The sequence below is a fragment of the Myotis yumanensis genome, unplaced genomic scaffold, assembly GCF_028538775.1.
Source record: "Myotis yumanensis isolate MYYU_CA2020_CCGP unplaced genomic scaffold, mMyoYum1.0.hap1 SCAF_19, whole genome shotgun sequence".
NCBI classification, from domain to species: Eukaryota; Metazoa; Chordata; class Mammalia; order Chiroptera; family Vespertilionidae; genus Myotis; species Myotis yumanensis.
In genome coordinates this window covers 6,717,843-6,725,529 of record NW_027223770.1, presented here as the reverse complement: position 1 = coordinate 6,725,529, position 7,687 = coordinate 6,717,843, and the positions used below count along the sequence as shown (strand labels likewise).

Sequence of the window (7,687 nt, the reverse complement as noted above, 5' to 3'; positions counted from 1 at the left end):
ATCTGTGTCCTGTGTTAAAAGTTCCCCCATCTCCACCTTCTGTCCCAGGATCTTCTGTTTCCCTTCTGGGTGGAATTTTGCATGTTCGTTGCCTTCACACTGACACACACAGTGAAGCTTTAGGAACAGAAAATGGCCACGTCTGTCTGCGTCCCTTTTTGTCTGTAAAAACAGGCATCGGAGCCGGGATCCAGAGTGCCCATGGGTGTAAGAGGTGCCGGGAACGTGGTCATCACCGGAGGCCCCTCTGTCGGGAGTTCTGGCCGTCCTCGGGCTTTTCCTGCACAAGGTGTGTTAGGTGAACGTGATAACCACTACACTACGGAAACCCGTGTTGCACAAGGTGTGTTGACCCAACTTTGTAGCCCCCACGGCACTTGGTATAAAGGGGGAGATCGCTGAAGGAGGGGCGGGCAGATTCTCATATGGACATCCCATGGCTTTTTATTGTGCTGTGTGTTTCCTTTCTATTTGACGAAGGTATTTGTTGAATGGCTGTCTGCCCCCCTGGGATGGAAGCGCTGGGAGGAAAGGCACCAGGTTGATTTTGGTTTGTTTCCCCAGCACATAGCCTCTATTTGGCACATTCTAAAGAAACCTGTAACTATTTGTGGCTTTGATGGATGGATGGATGGATGAATGGATGAATGGATGAATGGATGGATGGACGAATGAATGAATGAATGAATGGCTACATGAATAAATGCATCCCTAGGGCACCCTCTGTCATGCAGAGGGTAAGGCCTGGTGAAGGATGTGTCCAGTCTCTTCACTTTTCCTTATTTCACAGAATCAGGCTCTCTCACAGGGTCCCAGCCTTGCGGCAGGACCAGCTGGTGACAGATCACAGACCTGGCCACCTGGCCGCTCCTCCTCACCCCTCAGACCTACATCCCCGGAATAAACTTCCATTCAGTCCTGTGCCCCCACGAGGCCTCGAAATCTCTACCTCTCCATGGGCAGCTTCACCTTATTCCTGCTTGGGTCCCCCAAATGCCCAGCCCAGGGCATGCCTAAAACAGATGTTTTCAATCAATCAATAAAAATGATCTTCTCTAAACCCAGATGGATGGAATACAACTTAGAATCCCATTAAAACCTGCTGGGTCTGGACAAAAGTGATTCGAGTTTATATCTTAAAAAGTGAAAAATTCACAGCTGCGTATAATACTTGGGCCACGTGCTCTGGGTTTGTGGAGGGGTTTCTTCCTATACGTACAATTATTAGTCGCCATGATTATAATGACAAGCAGGGGGATGGTGGGGTGCCGCGCCCCCCTTGGGGTGGGCTGGGTGGAGTGGGTATTCCCTCCGCCGACTTGCTTCACTAGCTGCCTAACAGACCCTATTCCCTGGCTGGCCGGGCCTGAGCGGCTGAGCGGATCACATCCTGCCAACTCCAGCTTCCCAGCGTGGAGAGGAAGTGAGAGCGAGCGCTGCGGGATCCTGGGGGAAAAGCAGCCCGTGTTTGCTGCAGCTCTGACAGTTGAGGCTCCAAGAGGGGCTGGCAAACAATGGGAAATGAAACATTTGAGTGGTTGCCCAAAATTCCGTGGGAAATCCCCCTTGGTGGTATTTATGTGCGAGGGCTGTGACCAGGCCGGCTCGGGGCTTTCGATTTCAAGGCTCCTGAGCACAACACGTGATGTTCTAAGACGGCCGTCCCCAGGAACACCTCTACCCCAGGCCCCCACCCCTCCCCGGGGCCACAGAAGGCCGGTCTGTCTGTCCAGGGAGGCTGTGGCCACGCACACAAAGTTGAACTGCGTGGCCTATCGGGAGTTCACCCCCAGTTGTAAAGCCTGGGTCTCCGAGCCTTCTGCTCTAAGACAAATCCCCTCAACGGTTCCCCTAGATTCTCCCAGGCCTCCAGAACCTGGGGGCTTATATGACGGGGGGGAGGGGGGGAGCTTCCCTTGGGCTCAGACCCGCCTGCAGAAGTGTGGGACCCTTGGCCCCCTGCGGACATCCCCTCCCATTTAACTGAAAAATCCAAAAATCAAGGCCTGCCCGCTCCCTCTCCCCACGGCATTTTCCCGTTAATACGTGGCCTCCTCCCGCGTTCTCCATTCCCATTTGCAAAGAACGTTTACGTATTTGTCTGTTGCTCTCCCACCCTCATTTAGAGAATAAAGTGGACCGATATTAACCAACCCTTGTTTGCTTTCCTGAGAACTAATAAATATTCAAAATACTTTACCACTCTTGCTAATGCCTTGCCGCTGCCGATGTGATAGGATATATGTGTTTATAGATCCACTTAAAGGTAAGGCTTATAGATTTTTAGAGACACTTAGCAGATGAGAAAACTGAAACTTAAAGGGGTGAGATAACTTGCTCCTGGGTATTAGTCATGAGGTTTCCGTTGCAAAGTGACAAACTCCTAACTTGAATGGACTTGAGCCAGAACAGAAACGCGCTGGCGTATTGGGCTGTACAGCGCGCGCTGGGTTAGCTTCAGGCCGGGCTGGATGCAGGCGCTCAACGCCGTCTTCAGGAATTTGCCTCTCTCCATCTCGTTGGCTCTGCTTTTCCCTGAATTGGCTTCATTTTTAGATGTACTTTAAAAATATATATATTTTAGTTGATTTCAGAGAGGAAGGGAGAGGAAGAGAGAGATAGAAACATTGATGACAGGAGAGGATCATTGATTGGCTGCCTCTTGCAGGCCCTACATTGGAGATTGAGCCCACAACCCAGGCATGTGCCCCGCCCAGGAATCGAACCATGACCTCTGGTTCACAGGTCGACACTCAACCAGTGAGCCACACCGACTGGGCTAAATGGACTTTCTCTGCCTCTTGTACCTGGTTCCTCAGTCGAATCCAGGCTTTTCCCTGGTCACTTGTGTAAAAGTCCTAGCGTCAGGTCTGCTGCGCTCTGAGAGGTTCAGCGGCCGGTTGCTAAACCAATGACTGTGGCAGGATCTGATTGTCCAGGGCCCAATCATGTGCTCACTGCTGACGCCTAGCAAAGCCTCATGGACAAAGTGATAGTGAGTGTTTTCCCAAAGAATATCAGGGTGCTCTTGCCAGGAGGAGGAGGAGCAGAAACACCTGATGCCCTAGACTCCCATGTCACACTGCCAGGCAGGGCGGGCCGGCCTGCACGCAGATCTGCCCCTCACCTTCTCCTTGGGGCTGGAGGCCACCCCGGGGACCCCCTCACGCTCCACCCCTCCCTGGGACTCTAGCCCCACCCCTGCCCGTGAACTCATTCTAGTCGGGCAGTTTTCCAAATGTGCATCTGGGGAGCTGCTGGAGGGAGGGAGGCAGTGGAGGGGAGCAAGCAGGGGACAGAAGCTCAGTGGCTGTGGCTATGGGAACCCCCAGTCCTATTTCAACTAGGCAGCAATCCTTGTATCTGTGTGTATAGTCACTTCCTTTATACACTTTTATTTAAAACAAGCAGCTCCCTTGTCCTCCCGCCCATTCATAAATGAGGAACAATAGCTCAGAAAGACGCAGCAGCCTGACCACAGTCTGGGAAATCCCGCCCCGGACACCCAGGTCCTGCCCTTCCTGCGTGCAGCCTTGCAGGTGGGTCAGAGGTCCGCGGGCAGAGACCACGCCCCGCAGCCCCGCGTTACAGCGATTTACCAGCCCAGCACAAGGAGCTGAACACCGTGGAGCAGCCTCCCACAGCAGAGCGGAAAGAAGAAACATTTGTGCAGCTTTTTTTTCCGAGTCTTGGGGTTCCCTGCACCCGGGCGGGCAGCTGCCGGGGACTCTCTGTAGGTAGGATGCTGCCAGATTGGAGAAAAACATCCGATTCCTGCTCCTCCCGCTGCACTCGGTGCTGACGTCACCGTTCCAGAACACTTGCTAGTACACGAGAAAGCCATGTGCTTCCGTTAGGATGTTTACAAACAACCGTGCTCCGGCCTCCTGAGTCTGCCGCGCTGCAGACACACCCTGTGCGGCCGGTGGCGGCCATCGACCCCTCAGCCCACCTTCCTGAGTGTACAGCTTCCCCGAAACTGCATGCCAAGCGACCCCTCACAGTAACCCCGCGCAATAGGGACTGTTATTAGCCTCATTTCACAGATAAGGAGAGAGATAAAGCGAGAGATGAGTCAGTTTCTCCAAGGTCCTCGGCCAGTCTCAGACTCTGATAATCACCGTGGGGAGCACGGGCTCTGAGTGAGGTCACCACACTAGACACACAGTGAGTGCTTTGGACGGAAAGATCGTCGCCGCATCTGTGCACAGACAGACGGAAAGTTCCCTGCTTCCTCCAGGCCCTTCCTCCCGCCTCCCAGCTGAGCCTGAGGATGGCTGTGCGCTCCTTAAAAAAAAAAAAGTCTCTGTCTTTTTAAATTTTTTATATTTTTTTAAATTGATTTCAGAGAGGAAAGGGAGAGGGAGAGAGATGAGAGAATCATCGATTGGCTGCCTCCTGCACGCCCCCTCATGGGGATCAAGCCTGCAACCGGGCATGTGCCCTGACCAGGAATCGAACCGTGACCTCCTGGTTCATAGGTCGGTGCTCAACCACTGAGCCACACCAGCCTGGTGCTGTGTTCTCCTTTTGACGTATCTCCTACGCTCTCTCACCCGGCGGCATCAGCACACCCACTTAGGCCCATGGTCGGCAAACTGCGGCTCGAGAGCCACATGCGGCTCTTTGGCCCCTTGAGTGTGGCTCTTCCTAAGCCTTAGGAGTACCCTAATTAAGTTAATAATAATGTACCCACCTATATAGTTTAAGTTTAAAAAATTTGGTTCTCAAAAGAAATTCCAATCGTTGTACGGTTGATATTTGGCTCTGTTGACTAATGAGTTTGCCGACCACTGGCCCAGGAGATTCCAGGGAGACGACTATTCCATGACGCAGTGGCCTGGCTGGGGAGGGGGTCATCGGACACGGGGGAGTCAGGTGAAGAAAGGCACACGGCCTCAGGACTTAGACTACCTCGCAGGCAGGAGCTTACTGAATTAGTGTGATTCTTAACATCTCCGAGTTGGATCTGCTCCAGGCCAGCCAGCTGGTGCATTCAGTCCGACTCAGCTCCCCTTAACTCAATTAACCGAGCCGGGCTGAGCTGAACTCAACAAGTATTTCTCAAGCACTGAGCCGGCTGCAGGGGGGCTGGAGGGTGGGGGGTGGTACAAAGGAGGGCGCCGCGCAGGCCTGGAGCAGACGCCGCGCGCCCTTAGTGGATAACACGGTGCCGTCTTTTCTGAACGCCGCCTTCACCATTTCCCCACATCTGCGCTTGCCCTGTGCTGGGATTGGCATCATATGTTTCTTGAAATAAATTAATTTCCTTTTGAAAATTTAAGTTAATTTTTTATTATTGAGATGAAATTCACATGACATAAAAGCAACCATTTTAAAGTGATTAATTCAGTGGCTTTAGTGCATCCACAGGGTCATATAGCCACCACCTCTGTCTAGTTCCAAAGCACGTACATCACTCCAGTAGAAAGCCCCACACCCATTAGGAAGTTTCTCCCTCTCCCCACCTCCCCTAACCCTGCACCGCCTCTCAGCGGCTTTCTGTCTCTCTGGATTTGCCCATCCCGGACATTTCCGATGAACGGAGTCACACACACGTGGCCTTTCGCGTCAGCTTCTTCCACTGAGCACCACGTTGTTGTTGTTTTTATTGATTTCAGAGAGGAAGGGAGAGAGATGGAGAGATAGAAACATCAATGATGGGAGAGAATCATGGGTTGGCTCCTTCCTGCATGCCCCCTACTGCGGGGGCGGGGGGGAGGGGAAATCGAGCCCACAACCTGGGCCTGTGCCCTCGGCCGGAATCGAACCTGGGACCCTTTAGTCCACAGGCCAACGCTCTGTCCACTGAGCCAAACCGGCTAGGGCTGAGCACCACGTTTTAAAGCTTCATCCACATTGTTACATGTGTCAGAACTTCATTCCTTTTCGTGGCTGAATAATATTCCATTTTATGATTACACCCCATTTTGTTCACCCGTTCATCTGTTGGTGGACATTTGAGCTATTTCCAGGTTTTAGCTATTGTAAATAGTGCTTTTATTTTAATTCATTAAGATATAATGGACACATAACATTGTAAAAATATGAAACATTTCGCGAATGTCCCTGTCATCCTTGCTTGGGGGCCATTTAGTCATCTCTATTTTGCTCCAATATTCATACATGTGCTGCCAGAACAGGCACTAAATGCATTTATTTATTTATTTATTTATTCATTCATTCATTCATTCATTCATCTTTATTGTTAATTCTCACCTGTGGATATTTTCCCACAGATTTTTAGAGAGAGTGGAAGGGAGAGGGAGAGACAGAAACATTGATGTAAGAGACACATCGATAGGTTGCCTCCTACACGCACCCTGACCAGGGCCAGGGAACCTGAAACCGAGGTACATGCCCTTAGACCGGAATCGAACCCGGGACCCTTCAGTCTGAGGGCCGATGCTCTCCACTGAGCCAAACCAAGTAGGGCTAAAGACATTTATTTTAAAGGGAAAATTTACATCATTACTGTAAATAGGAAACCTGTATTTTAATAAAGCAGATACTTAACTCTTAGGAGTAAAAATTTCACCTGCACAACATAGAATTCCCCACCCACCCCCGCCACCACCACCACACACACACACAGTATCAGATGCCGTACTAGGAAGCTGGGTGCCGGATGTGGCTGGCCTTGAGTTTGAACCTGCCTTTGCCATCTGAGTGAGCCTCTGGGCAAAGGTCCTGTCCTTCCCCAGCCTCAGCTTCCTCATGTGTTAACTGTTAGTCCTTAAAATCCTGAGTACGGTGCTCAGCACTGTGTCCGGCACATCGTAGGGCGGTGATGGCGAACCTATGACACGCGTGTCAGAGGTGACACCCGAACTCATTTTTTTGGTTGATTTTTCTTTGTTAAATGGCATTTAAATATATAAAATAAATATCAAAAATATAAGTCTTTGTTTTACTATGGTTGCCAATATCAAAAAATTTCTATATGTGACACGGCACCAGAGTTAAGTTAGGGTTTTTCAAAATGCTGACACGCCGAGCTCAAAAGGTTCGCCATCACTGTTGTAGGTGCTCAATACGTGAAAGCTGGTAGGCAGGCACCCAGGTCATAAACCCGGCAGCAGCGACAGTAGAGCAGCGGGCAGAGCAAGGATCTGCTATGCGCCAGGTGCTGGGCCAAGCGCCTCCCGTGCGTGATCCCATGCAATCCCCACAGTGCTCCAGGAGGCAGATTGTTAACCCCATTGTATGGATCAGAAAACAGGCAGAGAGAGAGGTGGAGCCAGTAGCTGAACGTCACACAGCAGGGACTTGCGCTCTGGAAAAGCTCAATGACAACCTGAGAAGGAACCCTGAGCGTCCCCTGGCATGGCAGGGCTGCCTGGGTGAGCCGGTTGATTGCAGAACAGCTGCCTGCGTCCTGGAGGTCCAGACCTGGCACCTGGCCGCACCCCTGGCCTGGAGGCTGGGTCCTTGCTGCTTCCTCCCGGCAGCGTCTCTCCCTCTCTGGCCCTTTCTCACGCCACCAGGACGGGGCTCCCGGAGAGACTGCGCAGCGTCACTCCTGTGCTGGTTGACTTGAGTCTGGTTAAGGGGCTTCACCAGCCTCCTGTACCCCGCTGTGGCCCCGTGTCCCTCACACTGCCCCTGTGTCCGCACTCTCTTCCCTTCCACGCTGCACGGAGCTTCAAAGGCTGTCTCGCGGCCTCCTACTAATTATCCGCCACCA

General features: G+C 51.9%; 1 non-coding gene across 1 annotated transcript; it reads right to left on the bottom strand.

The window, feature by feature from the left end:
• Positions 1–6,041: 6,041 nt before the first annotated feature.
• LOC138998224 (U6 spliceosomal RNA) lies at positions 6,042–6,147 on the bottom strand. Its single transcript, XR_011469093.1, has one exon. It is a non-coding gene; the product is annotated as a U6 spliceosomal RNA (small nuclear RNA).
• Between the last annotated feature and the right edge of the window lie 1,540 nt (positions 6,148–7,687).